The following is a 17,986-nucleotide window of genomic DNA, read 5'->3' as shown; positions in this document are numbered from 1 at the left end:
GCCCTTACTAGAAGGACTACCAACTACAATATTACATCTCCATCACATGAAGTCCCTCATATACCAAAGAATACATTCTACAGTGCTAACTGCAATTTCACAATTATGGCCCTTACTAGAAGGACTACCAACTACAATATTACATCTCCATCACATGAAGTCCCTCATATACCAAAGAATACATTCTACAGTGCTAACTGCAATTTCACAATTATGGCCCTTACTAGAAGGACTACCAACTACAATATTACATCTCCATCACATGAAGTCCCTCATATACCAAAGAATACATTCTACAGTGCTAACTGCAATTTCACAATTATGGCCCTTACTAGAAGGACTACCAACTACAATATTACATCTCCATCACATGAAGTCCCTCATATACCAAAGAATACATTCTACAGTGCTAACTGCAATTTCACAATTATGGCCCTTACTAGAAGGACTACCAACTACAATATTACATCTCCATCACATGAAGTCCCTCATATACCAAAGAATACATTCTACAGTGCTAACTGCAATTTCACAATTATGGCCCTTACTAGAAGGACTACCAACTACAATATTACATCTCCATCACATGAAGTCCCTCATATACCAAAGAATACATTCTACAGTGCTAACTGCAATTTCACAATTATGGCCCTTACTAGAAGGACTACCAACTACAATATTACATCTCCATCACATGAAGTCCCTCATATACCAAAGAATACATTCTACAGTGCTAACTGCAATTTCACAATTATGGCCCTTACTAGAAGGACTACCAACTACAATATTACATCTCCATCACATGAAGTCCCTCATATACCAAAGAATACATTCTACAGTGCTAACTGCAATTTCACAATTATGGCCCTTACTAGAAGGACTACCAACTACAATATTACATCTCCATCACATGAAGTCCCTCATATACCAAAGAATACATTCTACAGTGCTAACTGCAATTTCACAATTATGGCCCTTACTAGAAGGACTACCAACTACAATATTACATCTCCATCACATGAAGTCCCTCATATACCAAAGAATACATTCTACAGTGCTAACTGCAATTTCACAATTATGGCCCTTACTAGAAGGACTACCAACTACAATATTACATCTCCATCACATGAAGTCCCTCATATACCAAAGAATACATTCTACAGTGCTAACTGCAATTTCACAATTATGGCCCTTACTAGAAGGACTACCAACTACAATATTACATCTCCATCACATGAAGTCCCTCATATACCAAAGAATACATTCTACAGTGCTAACTGCAATTTCACAATTATGGCCCTTACTAGAAGGACTACCAACTACAATATTACATCTCCATCACATGAAGTCCCTCATATACCAAAGAATACATTCTACAGTGCTAACTGCAATTTCACAATTATGGCCCTTACTAGAAGGACTACCAACTACAATATTACATCTCCATCACATGAAGTCCCTCATATACCAAAGAATACATTCTACAGTGCTAACTGCAATTTCACAATTATGGCCCTTACTAGAAGGACTACCAACTACAATATTACATCTCCATCACATGAAGTCCCTCATATACCAAAGAATACATTCTACAGTGCTAACTGCAATTTCACAATTATGGCCCTTACTAGAAGGACTACCAACTACAATATTACATCTCCATCACATGAAGTCCCTCATATACCAAAGAATACATTCTACAGTGCTAACTGCAATTTCACAATTATGGCCCTTACTAGAAGGACTACCAACTACAATATTACATCTCCATCACATGAAGTCCCTCATATACCAAAGAATACATTCTACAGTGCTAACTGCAATTTCACAATTATGGCCCTTACTAGAAGGACTACCAACTACAATATTACATCTCCATCACATGAAGTCCCTCATATACCAAAGAATACATTCTACAGTGCTAACTGCAATTTCACAATTATGGCCCTTACTAGAAGGACTACCAACTACAATATTACATCTCCATCACATGAAGTCCCTCATATACCAAAGAATACATTCTACAGTGCTAACTGCAATTTCACAATTATGGCCCTTACTAGAAGGACTACCAACTACAATATTACATCTCCATCACATGAAGTCCCTCATATACCAAAGAATACATTCTACAGTGCTAACTGCAATTTCACAATTATGGCCCTTACTAGAAGGACTACCAACTACAATATTACATCTCCATCACATGAAGTCCCTCATATACCAAAGAATACATTCTACAGTGCTAACTGCAATTTCACAATTATGGCCCTTACTAGAAGGACTACCAACTACAATATTACATCTCCATCACATGAAGTCCCTCATATACCAAAGAATACATTCTACAGTGCTAACTGCAATTTCACAATTATGGCCCTTACTAGAAGGACTACCAACTACAATATTACATCTCCATCACATGAAGTCCCTCATATACCAAAGAATACATTCTACAGTGCTAACTGCAATTTCACAATTATGGCCCTTACTAGAAGGACTACCAACTACAATATTACATCTCCATCACATGAAGTCCCTCATATACCAAAGAATACATTCTACAGTGCTAACTGCAATTTCACAATTATGGCCCTTACTAGAAGGACTACCAACTACAATATTACATCTCCATCACATGAAGTCCCTCATATACCAAAGAATACATTCTACAGTGCTAACTGCAATTTCACAATTATGGCCCTTACTAGAAGGACTACCAACTACAATATTACATCTCCATCACATGAAGTCCCTCATATACCAAAGAATACATTCTACAGTGCTAACTGCAATTTCACAATTATGGCCCTTACTAGAAGGACTACCAACTACAATATTACATCTCCATCACATGAAGTCCCTCATATACCAAAGAATACATTCTACAGTGCTAACTGCAATTTCACAATTATGGCCCTTACTAGAAGGACTACCAACTACAATATTACATCTCCATCACATGAAGTCCCTCATATACCAAAGAATACATTCTACAGTGCTAACTGCAATTTCACAATTATGGCCCTTACTAGAAGGACTACCAACTACAATATTACATCTCCATCACATGAAGTCCCTCATATACCAAAGAATACATTCTACAGTGCTAACTGCAATTTCACAATTATGGCCCTTACTAGAAGGACTACCAACTACAATATTACATCTCCATCACATGAAGTCCCTCATATACCAAAGAATACATTCTACAGTGCTAACTGCAATTTCACAATTATGGCCCTTACTAGAAGGACTACCAACTACAATATTACATCTCCATCACATGAAGTCCCTCATATACCAAAGAATACATTCTACAGTGCTAACTGCAATTTCACAATTATGGCCCTTACTAGAAGGACTACCAACTACAATATTACATCTCCATCACATGAAGTCCCTCATATACCAAAGAATACATTCTACAGTGCTAACTGCAATTTCACAATTATGGCCCTTACTAGAAGGACTACCAACTACAATATTACATCTCCATCACATGAAGTCCCTCATATACCAAAGAATACATTCTACAGTGCTAACTGCAATTTCACAATTATGGCCCTTACTAGAAGGACTACCAACTACAATATTACATCTCCATCACATGAAGTCCCTCATATACCAAAGAATACATTCTACAGTGCTAACTGCAATTTCACAATTATGGCCCTTACTAGAAGGACTACCAACTACAATATTACATCTCCATCACATGAAGTCCCTCATATACCAAAGAATACATTCTACAGTGCTAACTGCAATTTCACAATTATGGCCCTTACTAGAAGGACTACCAACTACAATATTACATCTCCATCACATGAAGTCCCTCATATACCAAAGAATACATTCTACAGTGCTAACTGCAATTTCACAATTATGGCCCTTACTAGAAGGACTACCAACTACAATATTACATCTCCATCACATGAAGTCCCTCATATACCAAAGAATACATTCTACAGTGCTAACTGCAATTTCACAATTATGGCCCTTACTAGAAGGACTACCAACTACAATATTACATCTCCATCACATGAAGTCCCTCATATACCAAAGAATACATTCTACAGTGCTAACTGCAATTTCACAATTATGGCCCTTACTAGAAGGACTACCAACTACAATATTACATCTCCATCACATGAAGTCCCTCATATACCAAAGAATACATTCTACAGTGCTAACTGCAATTTCACAATTATGGCCCTTACTAGAAGGACTACCAACTACAATATTACATCTCCATCACATGAAGTCCCTCATATACCAAAGAATACATTCTACAGTGCTAACTGCAATTTCACAATTATGGCCCTTACTAGAAGGACTACCAACTACAATATTACATCTCCATCACATGAAGTCCCTCATATACCAAAGAATACATTCTACAGTGCTAACTGCAATTTCACAATTATGGCCCTTACTAGAAGGACTACCAACTACAATATTACATCTCCATCACATGAAGTCCCTCATATACCAAAGAATACATTCTACAGTGCTAACTGCAATTTCACAATTATGGCCCTTACTAGAAGGACTACCAACTACAATATTACATCTCCATCACATGAAGTCCCTCATATACCAAAGAATACATTCTACAGTGCTAACTGCAATTTCACAATTATGGCCCTTACTAGAAGGACTACCAACTACAATATTACATCTCCATCACATGAAGTCCCTCATATACCAAAGAATACATTCTACAGTGCTAACTGCAATTTCACAATTATGGCCCTTACTAGAAGGACTACCAACTACAATATTACATCTCCATCACATGAAGTCCCTCATATACCAAAGAATACATTCTACAGTGCTAACTGCAATTTCACAATTATGGCCCTTACTAGAAGGACTACCAACTACAATATTACATCTCCATCACATGAAGTCCCTCATATACCAAAGAATACATTCTACAGTGCTAACTGCAATTTCACAATTATGGCCCTTACTAGAAGGACTACCAACTACAATATTACATCTCCATCACATGAAGTCCCTCATATACCAAAGAATACATTCTACAGTGCTAACTGCAATTTCACAATTATGGCCCTTACTAGAAGGACTACCAACTACAATATTACATCTCCATCACATGAAGTCCCTCATATACCAAAGAATACATTCTACAGTGCTAACTGCAATTTCACAATTATGGCCCTTACTAGAAGGACTACCAACTACAATATTACATCTCCATCACATGAAGTCCCTCATATACCAAAGAATACATTCTACAGTGCTAACTGCAATTTCACAATTATGGCCCTTACTAGAAGGACTACCAACTACAATATTACATCTCCATCACATGAAGTCCCTCATATACCAAAGAATACATTCTACAGTGCTAACTGCAATTTCACAATTATGGCCCTTACTAGAAGGACTACCAACTACAATATTACATCTCCATCACATGAAGTCCCTCATATACCAAAGAATACATTCTACAGTGCTAACTGCAATTTCACAATTATGGCCCTTACTAGAAGGACTACCAACTACAATATTACATCTCCATCACATGAAGTCCCTCATATACCAAAGAATACATTCTACAGTGCTAACTGCAATTTCACAATTATGGCCCTTACTAGAAGGACTACCAACTACAATATTACATCTCCATCACATGAAGTCCCTCATATACCAAAGAATACATTCTACAGTGCTAACTGCAATTTCACAATTATGGCCCTTACTAGAAGGACTACCAACTACAATATTACATCTCCATCACATGAAGTCCCTCATATACCAAAGAATACATTCTACAGTGCTAACTGCAATTTCACAATTATGGCCCTTACTAGAAGGACTACCAACTACAATATTACATCTCCATCACATGAAGTCCCTCATATACCAAAGAATACATTCTACAGTGCTAACTGCAATTTCACAATTATGGCCCTTACTAGAAGGACTACCAACTACAATATTACATCTCCATCACATGAAGTCCCTCATATACCAAAGAATACATTCTACAGTGCTAACTGCAATTTCACAATTATGGCCCTTACTAGAAGGACTACCAACTACAATATTACATCTCCATCACATGAAGTCCCTCATATACCAAAGAATACATTCTACAGTGCTAACTGCAATTTCACAATTATGGCCCTTACTAGAAGGACTACCAACTACAATATTACATCTCCATCACATGAAGTCCCTCATATACCAAAGAATACATTCTACAGTGCTAACTGCAATTTCACAATTATGGCCCTTACTAGAAGGACTACCAACTACAATATTACATCTCCATCACATGAAGTCCCTCATATACCAAAGAATACATTCTACAGTGCTAACTGCAATTTCACAATTATGGCCCTTACTAGAAGGACTACCAACTACAATATTACATCTCCATCACATGAAGTCCCTCATATACCAAAGAATACATTCTACAGTGCTAACTGCAATTTCACAATTATGGCCCTTACTAGAAGGACTACCAACTACAATATTACATCTCCATCACATGAAGTCCCTCATATACCAAAGAATACATTCTACAGTGCTAACTGCAATTTCACAATTATGGCCCTTACTAGAAGGACTACCAACTACAATATTACATCTCCATCACATGAAGTCCCTCATATACCAAAGAATACATTCTACAGTGCTAACTGCAATTTCACAATTATGGCCCTTACTAGAAGGACTACCAACTACAATATTACATCTCCATCACATGAAGTCCCTCATATACCAAAGAATACATTCTACAGTGCTAACTGCAATTTCACAATTATGGCCCTTACTAGAAGGACTACCAACTACAATATTACATCTCCATCACATGAAGTCCCTCATATACCAAAGAATACATTCTACAGTGCTAACTGCAATTTCACAATTATGGCCCTTACTAGAAGGACTACCAACTACAATATTACATCTCCATCACATGAAGTCCCTCATATACCAAAGAATACATTCTACAGTGCTAACTGCAATTTCACAATTATGGCCCTTACTAGAAGGACTACCAACTACAATATTACATCTCCATCACATGAAGTCCCTCATATACCAAAGAATACATTCTACAGTGCTAACTGCAATTTCACAATTATGGCCCTTACTAGAAGGACTACCAACTACAATATTACATCTCCATCACATGAAGTCCCTCATATACCAAAGAATACATTCTACAGTGCTAACTGCAATTTCACAATTATGGCCCTTACTAGAAGGACTACCAACTACAATATTACATCTCCATCACATGAAGTCCCTCATATACCAAAGAATACATTCTACAGTGCTAACTGCAATTTCACAATTATGGCCCTTACTAGAAGGACTACCAACTACAATATTACATCTCCATCACATGAAGTCCCTCATATACCAAAGAATACATTCTACAGTGCTAACTGCAATTTCACAATTATGGCCCTTACTAGAAGGACTACCAACTACAATATTACATCTCCATCACATGAAGTCCCTCATATACCAAAGAATACATTCTACAGTGCTAACTGCAATTTCACAATTATGGCCCTTACTAGAAGGACTACCAACTACAATATTACATCTCCATCACATGAAGTCCCTCATATACCAAAGAATACATTCTACAGTGCTAACTGCAATTTCACAATTATGGCCCTTACTAGAAGGACTACCAACTACAATATTACATCTCCATCACATGAAGTCCCTCATATACCAAAGAATACATTCTACAGTGCTAACTGCAATTTCACAATTATGGCCCTTACTAGAAGGACTACCAACTACAATATTACATCTCCATCACATGAAGTCCCTCATATACCAAAGAATACATTCTACAGTGCTAACTGCAATTTCACAATTATGGCCCTTACTAGAAGGACTACCAACTACAATATTACATCTCCATCACATGAAGTCCCTCATATACCAAAGAATACATTCTACAGTGCTAACTGCAATTTCACAATTATGGCCCTTACTAGAAGGACTACCAACTACAATATTACATCTCCATCACATGAAGTCCCTCATATACCAAAGAATACATTCTACAGTGCTAACTGCAATTTCACAATTATGGCCCTTACTAGAAGGACTACCAACTACAATATTACATCTCCATCACATGAAGTCCCTCATATACCAAAGAATACATTCTACAGTGCTAACTGCAATTTCACAATTATGGCCCTTACTAGAAGGACTACCAACTACAATATTACATCTCCATCACATGAAGTCCCTCATATACCAAAGAATACATTCTACAGTGCTAACTGCAATTTCACAATTATGGCCCTTACTAGAAGGACTACCAACTACAATATTACATCTCCATCACATGAAGTCCCTCATATACCAAAGAATACATTCTACAGTGCTAACTGCAATTTCACAATTATGGCCCTTACTAGAAGGACTACCAACTACAATATTACATCTCCATCACATGAAGTCCCTCATATACCAAAGAATACATTCTACAGTGCTAACTGCAATTTCACAATTATGGCCCTTACTAGAAGGACTACCAACTACAATATTACATCTCCATCACATGAAGTCCCTCATATACCAAAGAATACATTCTACAGTGCTAACTGCAATTTCACAATTATGGCCCTTACTAGAAGGACTACCAACTACAATATTACATCTCCATCACATGAAGTCCCTCATATACCAAAGAATACATTCTACAGTGCTAACTGCAATTTCACAATTATGGCCCTTACTAGAAGGACTACCAACTACAATATTACATCTCCATCACATGAAGTCCCTCATATACCAAAGAATACATTCTACAGTGCTAACTGCAATTTCACAATTATGGCCCTTACTAGAAGGACTACCAACTACAATATTACATCTCCATCACATGAAGTCCCTCATATACCAAAGAATACATTCTACAGTGCTAACTGCAATTTCACAATTATGGCCCTTACTAGAAGGACTACCAACTACAATATTACATCTCCATCACATGAAGTCCCTCATATACCAAAGAATACATTCTACAGTGCTAACTGCAATTTCACAATTATGGCCCTTACTAGAAGGACTACCAACTACAATATTACATCTCCATCACATGAAGTCCCTCATATACCAAAGAATACATTCTACAGTGCTAACTGCAATTTCACAATTATGGCCCTTACTAGAAGGACTACCAACTACAATATTACATCTCCATCACATGAAGTCCCTCATATACCAAAGAATACATTCTACAGTGCTAACTGCAATTTCACAATTATGGCCCTTACTAGAAGGACTACCAACTACAATATTACATCTCCATCACATGAAGTCCCTCATATACCAAAGAATACATTCTACAGTGCTAACTGCAATTTCACAATTATGGCCCTTACTAGAAGGACTACCAACTACAATATTACATCTCCATCACATGAAGTCCCTCATATACCAAAGAATACATTCTACAGTGCTAACTGCAATTTCACAATTATGGCCCTTACTAGAAGGACTACCAACTACAATATTACATCTCCATCACATGAAGTCCCTCATATACCAAAGAATACATTCTACAGTGCTAACTGCAATTTCACAATTATGGCCCTTACTAGAAGGACTACCAACTACAATATTACATCTCCATCACATGAAGTCCCTCATATACCAAAGAATACATTCTACAGTGCTAACTGCAATTTCACAATTATGGCCCTTACTAGAAGGACTACCAACTACAATATTACATCTCCATCACATGAAGTCCCTCATATACCAAAGAATACATTCTACAGTGCTAACTGCAATTTCACAATTATGGCCCTTACTAGAAGGACTACCAACTACAATATTACATCTCCATCACATGAAGTCCCTCATATACCAAAGAATACATTCTACAGTGCTAACTGCAATTTCACAATTATGGCCCTTACTAGAAGGACTACCAACTACAATATTACATCTCCATCACATGAAGTCCCTCATATACCAAAGAATACATTCTACAGTGCTAACTGCAATTTCACAATTATGGCCCTTACTAGAAGGACTACCAACTACAATATTACATCTCCATCACATGAAGTCCCTCATATACCAAAGAATACATTCTACAGTGCTAACTGCAATTTCACAATTATGGCCCTTACTAGAAGGACTACCAACTACAATATTACATCTCCATCACATGAAGTCCCTCATATACCAAAGAATACATTCTACAGTGCTAACTGCAATTTCACAATTATGGCCCTTACTAGAAGGACTACCAACTACAATATTACATCTCCATCACATGAAGTCCCTCATATACCAAAGAATACATTCTACAGTGCTAACTGCAATTTCACAATTATGGCCCTTACTAGAAGGACTACCAACTACAATATTACATCTCCATCACATGAAGTCCCTCATATACCAAAGAATACATTCTACAGTGCTAACTGCAATTTCACAATTATGGCCCTTACTAGAAGGACTACCAACTACAATATTACATCTCCATCACATGAAGTCCCTCATATACCAAAGAATACATTCTACAGTGCTAACTGCAATTTCACAATTATGGCCCTTACTAGAAGGACTACCAACTACAATATTACATCTCCATCACATGAAGTCCCTCATATACCAAAGAATACATTCTACAGTGCTAACTGCAATTTCACAATTATGGCCCTTACTAGAAGGACTACCAACTACAATATTACATCTCCATCACATGAAGTCCCTCATATACCAAAGAATACATTCTACAGTGCTAACTGCAATTTCACAATTATGGCCCTTACTAGAAGGACTACCAACTACAATATTACATCTCCATCACATGAAGTCCCTCATATACCAAAGAATACATTCTACAGTGCTAACTGCAATTTCACAATTATGGCCCTTACTAGAAGGACTACCAACTACAATATTACATCTCCATCACATGAAGTCCCTCATATACCAAAGAATACATTCTACAGTGCTAACTGCAATTTCACAATTATGGCCCTTACTAGAAGGACTACCAACTACAATATTACATCTCCATCACATGAAGTCCCTCATATACCAAAGAATACATTCTACAGTGCTAACTGCAATTTCACAATTATGGCCCTTACTAGAAGGACTACCAACTACAATATTACATCTCCATCACATGAAGTCCCTCATATACCAAAGAATACATTCTACAGTGCTAACTGCAATTTCACAATTATGGCCCTTACTAGAAGGACTACCAACTACAATATTACATCTCCATCACATGAAGTCCCTCATATACCAAAGAATACATTCTACAGTGCTAACTGCAATTTCACAATTATGGCCCTTACTAGAAGGACTACCAACTACAATATTACATCTCCATCACATGAAGTCCCTCATATACCAAAGAATACATTCTACAGTGCTAACTGCAATTTCACAATTATGGCCCTTACTAGAAGGACTACCAACTACAATATTACATCTCCATCACATGAAGTCCCTCATATACCAAAGAATACATTCTACAGTGCTAACTGCAATTTCACAATTATGGCCCTTACTAGAAGGACTACCAACTACAATATTACATCTCCATCACATGAAGTCCCTCATATACCAAAGAATACATTCTACAGTGCTAACTGCAATTTCACAATTATGGCCCTTACTAGAAGGACTACCAACTACAATATTACATCTCCATCACATGAAGTCCCTCATATACCAAAGAATACATTCTACAGTGCTAACTGCAATTTCACAATTATGGCCCTTACTAGAAGGACTACCAACTACAATATTACATCTCCATCACATGAAGTCCCTCATATACCAAAGAATACATTCTACAGTGCTAACTGCAATTTCACAATTATGGCCCTTACTAGAAGGACTACCAACTACAATATTACATCTCCATCACATGAAGTCCCTCATATACCAAAGAATACATTCTACAGTGCTAACTGCAATTTCACAATTATGGCCCTTACTAGAAGGACTACCAACTACAATATTACATCTCCATCACATGAAGTCCCTCATATACCAAAGAATACATTCTACAGTGCTAACTGCAATTTCACAATTATGGCCCTTACTAGAAGGACTACCAACTACAATATTACATCTCCATCACATGAAGTCCCTCATATACCAAAGAATACATTCTACAGTGCTAACTGCAATTTCACAATTATGGCCCTTACTAGAAGGACTACCAACTACAATATTACATCTCCATCACATGAAGTCCCTCATATACCAAAGAATACATTCTACAGTGCTAACTGCAATTTCACAATTATGGCCCTTACTAGAAGGACTACCAACTACAATATTACATCTCCATCACATGAAGTCCCTCATATACCAAAGAATACATTCTACAGTGCTAACTGCAATTTCACAATTATGGCCCTTACTAGAAGGACTACCAACTACAATATTACATCTCCATCACATGAAGTCCCTCATATACCAAAGAATACATTCTACAGTGCTAACTGCAATTTCACAATTATGGCCCTTACTAGAAGGACTACCAACTACAATATTACATCTCCATCACATGAAGTCCCTCATATACCAAAGAATACATTCTACAGTGCTAACTGCAATTTCACAATTATGGCCCTTACTAGAAGGACTACCAACTACAATATTACATCTCCATCACATGAAGTCCCTCATATACCAAAGAATACATTCTACAGTGCTAACTGCAATTTCACAATTATGGCCCTTACTAGAAGGACTACCAACTACAATATTACATCTCCATCACATGAAGTCCCTCATATACCAAAGAATACATTCTACAGTGCTAACTGCAATTTCACAATTATGGCCCTTACTAGAAGGACTACCAACTACAATATTACATCTCCATCACATGAAGTCCCTCATATACCAAAGAATACATTCTACAGTGCTAACTGCAATTTCACAATTATGGCCCTTACTAGAAGGACTACCAACTACAATATTACATCTCCATCACATGAAGTCCCTCATATACCAAAGAATACATTCTACAGTGCTAACTGCAATTTCACAATTATGGCCCTTACTAGAAGGACTACCAACTACAATATTACATCTCCATCACATGAAGTCCCTCATATACCAAAGAATACATTCTACAGTGCTAACTGCAATTTCACAATTATGGCCCTTACTAGAAGGACTACCAACTACAATATTACATCTCCATCACATGAAGTCCCTCATATACCAAAGAATACATTCTACAGTGCTAACTGCAATTTCACAATTATGGCCCTTACTAGAAGGACTACCAACTACAATATTACATCTCCATCACATGAAGTCCCTCATATACCAAAGAATACATTCTACAGTGCTAACTGCAATTTCACAATTATGGCCCTTACTAGAAGGACTACCAACTACAATATTACATCTCCATCACATGAAGTCCCTCATATACCAAAGAATACATTCTACAGTACTAACTGCAATTTCACAATTATGGCCCTTACTAGAAGGACTACCAACTACAATATTACATCTCCATCACATGAAGTCCCTCATATACCAAAGAATACATTCTACAGTGCTAACTGCAATTTCACAATTATGGCCCTTACTAGAAGGACTACCAACTACAATATTACATCTCCATCACATGAAGTCCCTCATATACCAAAGAATACATTCTACAGTGCTAACTGCAATTTCACAATTATGGCCCTTACTAGAAGGACTACCAACTACAATATTACATCTCCATCACATGAAGTCCCTCATATACCAAAGAATACATTCTACAGTGCTAACTGCAATTTCACAATTATGGCCCTTACTAGAAGGACTACCAACTACAATATTACATCTCCATCACATGAAGTCCCTCATATACCAAAGAATACATTCTACAGTGCTAACTGCAATTTCACAATTATGGCCCTTACTAGAAGGACTACCAACTACAATATTACATCTCCATCACATGAAGTCCCTCATATACCAAAGAATACATTCTACAGTGCTAACTGCAATTTCACAATTATGGCCCTTACTAGAAGGACTACCAACTACAATATTACATCTCCATCACATGAAGTCCCTCATATACCAAAGAATACATTCTACAGTGCTAACTGCAATTTCACAATTATGGCCCTTACTAGAAGGACTACCAACTACAATATTACATCTCCATCACATGAAGTCCCTCATATACCAAAGAATACATTCTACAGTGCTAACTGCAATTTCACAATTATGGCCCTTACTAGAAGGACTACCAACTACAATATTACATCTCCATCACATGAAGTCCCTCATATACCAAAGAATACATTCTACAGTGCTAACTGCAATTTCACAATTATGGCCCTTACTAGAAGGACTACCAACTACAATATTACATCTCCATCACATGAAGTCCCTCATATACCAAAGAATACATTCTACAGTGCTAACTGCAATTTCACAATTATGGCCCTTACTAGAAGGACTACCAACTACAATATTACATCTCCATCACATGAAGCCCTCATATACCAAAGAATACATTCTACAGTGCTAACTGCAATTTCACAATTATGGCCCTTACTAGAAGGACTACCAACTACAATATTACATCTCCATCACATGAAGTCCCTCATATACCAAAGAATACATTCTACAGTGCTAACTGCAATTTCACAATTATGGCCCTTACTAGAAGGACTACCAACTACAATATTACATCTCCATCACATGAAGTCCCTCATATACCAAAGAATACATTCTACAGTGCTAACTGCAATTTCACAATTATGGCCCTTACTAGAAGGACTACCAACTACAATATTACATCTCCATCACATGAAGTCCCTCATATACCAAAGAATACATTCTACAGTGCTAACTGCAATTTCACAATTATGGCCCTTACTAGAAGGACTACCAACTACAATATTACATCTCCATCACATGAAGTCCCTCATATACCAAAGAATACATTCTACAGTGCTAACTGCAATTTCACAATTATGGCCCTTACTAGAAGGACTACCAACTACAATATTACATCTCCATCACATGAAGTCCCTCATATACCAAAGAATACATTCTACAGTGCTAACTGCAATTTCACAATTATGGCCCTTACTAGAAGGACTACCAACTACAATATTACATCTCCATCACATGAAGTCCCTCATATACCAAAGAATACATTCTACAGTGCTAACTGCAATTTCACAATTATGGCCCTTACTAGAAGGACTACCAACTACAATATTACATCTCCATCACATGAAGTCCCTCATATACCAAAGAATACATTCTACAGTGCTAACTGCAATTTCACAATTATGGCCCTTACTAGAAGGACTACCAACTACAATATTACATCTCCATCACATGAAGTCCCTCATATACCAAAGAATACATTCTACAGTGCTAACTGCAATTTCACAATTATGGCCCTTACTAGAAGGACTACCAACTACAATATTACATCTCCATCACATGAAGTCCCTCATATACCAAAGAATACATTCTACAGTGCTAACTGCAATTTCACAATTATGGCCCTTACTAGAAGGACTACCAACTACAATATTACATCTCCATCACATGAAGTCCCTCATATACCAAAGAATACATTCTACAGTGCTAACTGCAATTTCACAATTATGGCCCTTACTAGAAGGACTACCAACTACAATATTACATCTCCATCACATGAAGTCCCTCATATACCAAAGAATACATTCTACAGTGCTAACTGCAATTTCACAATTATGGCCCTTACTAGAAGGACTACCAACTACAATATTACATCTCCATCACATGAAGTCCCTCATATACCAAAGAATACATTCTACAGTGCTAACTGCAATTTCACAATTATGGCCCTTACTAGAAGGACTACCAACTACAATATTACATCTCCATCACATGAAGTCCCTCATATACCAAAGAATACATTCTACAGTGCTAACTGCAATTTCACAATTATGGCCCTTACTAGAAGGACTACCAACTACAATATTACATCTCCATCACATGAAGTCCCTCATATACCAAAGAATACATTCTACAGTGCTAACTGCAATTTCACAATTATGGCCCTTACTAGAAGGACTACCAACTACAATATTACATCTCCATCACATGAAGTCCCTCATATACCAAAGAATACATTCTACAGTGCTAACTGCAATTTCACAATTATGGCCCTTACTAGAAGGACTACCAACTACAATATTACATCTCCATCACATGAAGTCCCTCATATACCAAAGAATACATTCTACAGTGCTAACTGCAATTTCACAATTATGGCCCTTACTAGAAGGACTACCAACTACAATATTACATCTCCATCACATGAAGTCCCTCATATACCAAAGAATACATTCTACAGTGCTAACTGCAATTTCACAATTATGGCCCTTACTAGAAGGACTACCAACTACAATATTACATCTCCATCACATGAAGTCCCTCATATACCAAAGAATACATTCTACAGTGCTAACTGCAATTTCACAATTATGGCCCTTACTAGAAGGACTACCAACTACAATATTACATCTCCATCACATGAAGTCCCTCATATACCAAAGAATACATTCTACAGTGCTAACTGCAATTTCACAATTATGGCCCTTACTAGAAGGACTACCAACTACAATATTACATCTCCATCACATGAAGTCCCTCATATACCAAAGAATACATTCTACAGTACTAACTGCAATTTCACAATTATGGCCCTTACTAGAAGGACTACCAACTACAATATTACATCTCCATCACATGAAGTCCCTCATATACCAAAGAATACATTCTACAGTGCTAACTGCAATTTCACAATTATGGCCCTTACTAGAAGGACTACCAACTACAATATTACATCTCCATCACATGAAGTCCCTCATATACCAAAGAATACATTCTACAGTGCTAACTGCAATTTCACAATTATGGCCCTTACTAGAAGGACTACCAACTACAATATTACATCTCCATCACATGAAGTCCCTCATATACCAAAGAATACATTCTACAGTGCTAACTGCAATTTCACAATTATGGCCCTTACTAGAAGGACTACCAACTACAATATTACATCTCCATCACATGAAGTCCCTCATATACCAAAGAATACATTCTACAGTGCTAACTGCAATTTCACAATTATGGCCCTTACTAGAAGGACTACCAACTACAATATTACATCTCCATCACATGAAGTCCCTCATATACCAAAGAATACATTCTACAGTGCTAACTGCAATTTCACAATTATGGCCCTTACTAGAAGGACTACCAACTACAATATTACATCTCCATCACATGAAGTCCCTCATATACCAAAGAATACATTCTACAGTGCTAACTGCAATTTCACAATTATGGCCCTTACTAGAAGGACTACCAACTACAATATTACATCTCCATCACATGAAGTCCCTCATATACCAAAGAATACATTCTACAGTGCTAACTGCAATTTCACAATTATGGCCCTTACTAGAAGGACTACCAACTACAATATTACATCTCCATCACATGAAGTCCCTCATATACCAAAGAATACATTCTACAGTGCTAACTGCAATTTCACAATTATGGCCCTTACTAGAAGGACTACCAACTACAATATTACATCTCCATCACATGAAGTCCCTCATATACCAAAGAATACATTCTACAGTGCTAACTGCAATTTCACAATTATGGCCCTTACTAGAAGGACTACCAACTACAATATTACATCTCCATCACATGAAGTCCATCATATACCAAAGAATACATTCTACAGTGCTAACTGCAATTTCACAATTATGGCCCTTACTAGAAGGACTACCAACTACAATATTACATCTCCATCACATGAAGTCCCTCATATACCGAAGAATACATTCTACACTGCTAACTGCAATTTCACAATTATGGTCCTTACTAGAAGGACTACCAACTACAATATTGCATCTCCATCGCATGAAGTCCCTCA

This window comes from Protopterus annectens, chromosome 6.part0, assembly GCF_019279795.1.
Source record: "Protopterus annectens isolate FY-2018-M chromosome 6.part0, PAN1.0, whole genome shotgun sequence".
NCBI classification, from domain to species: domain Eukaryota; kingdom Metazoa; phylum Chordata; order Ceratodontiformes; family Protopteridae; genus Protopterus; species Protopterus annectens.
The sequence above is the reverse complement of the archived record's forward strand: the minus strand, read 5'-3'. Positions refer to the sequence as shown.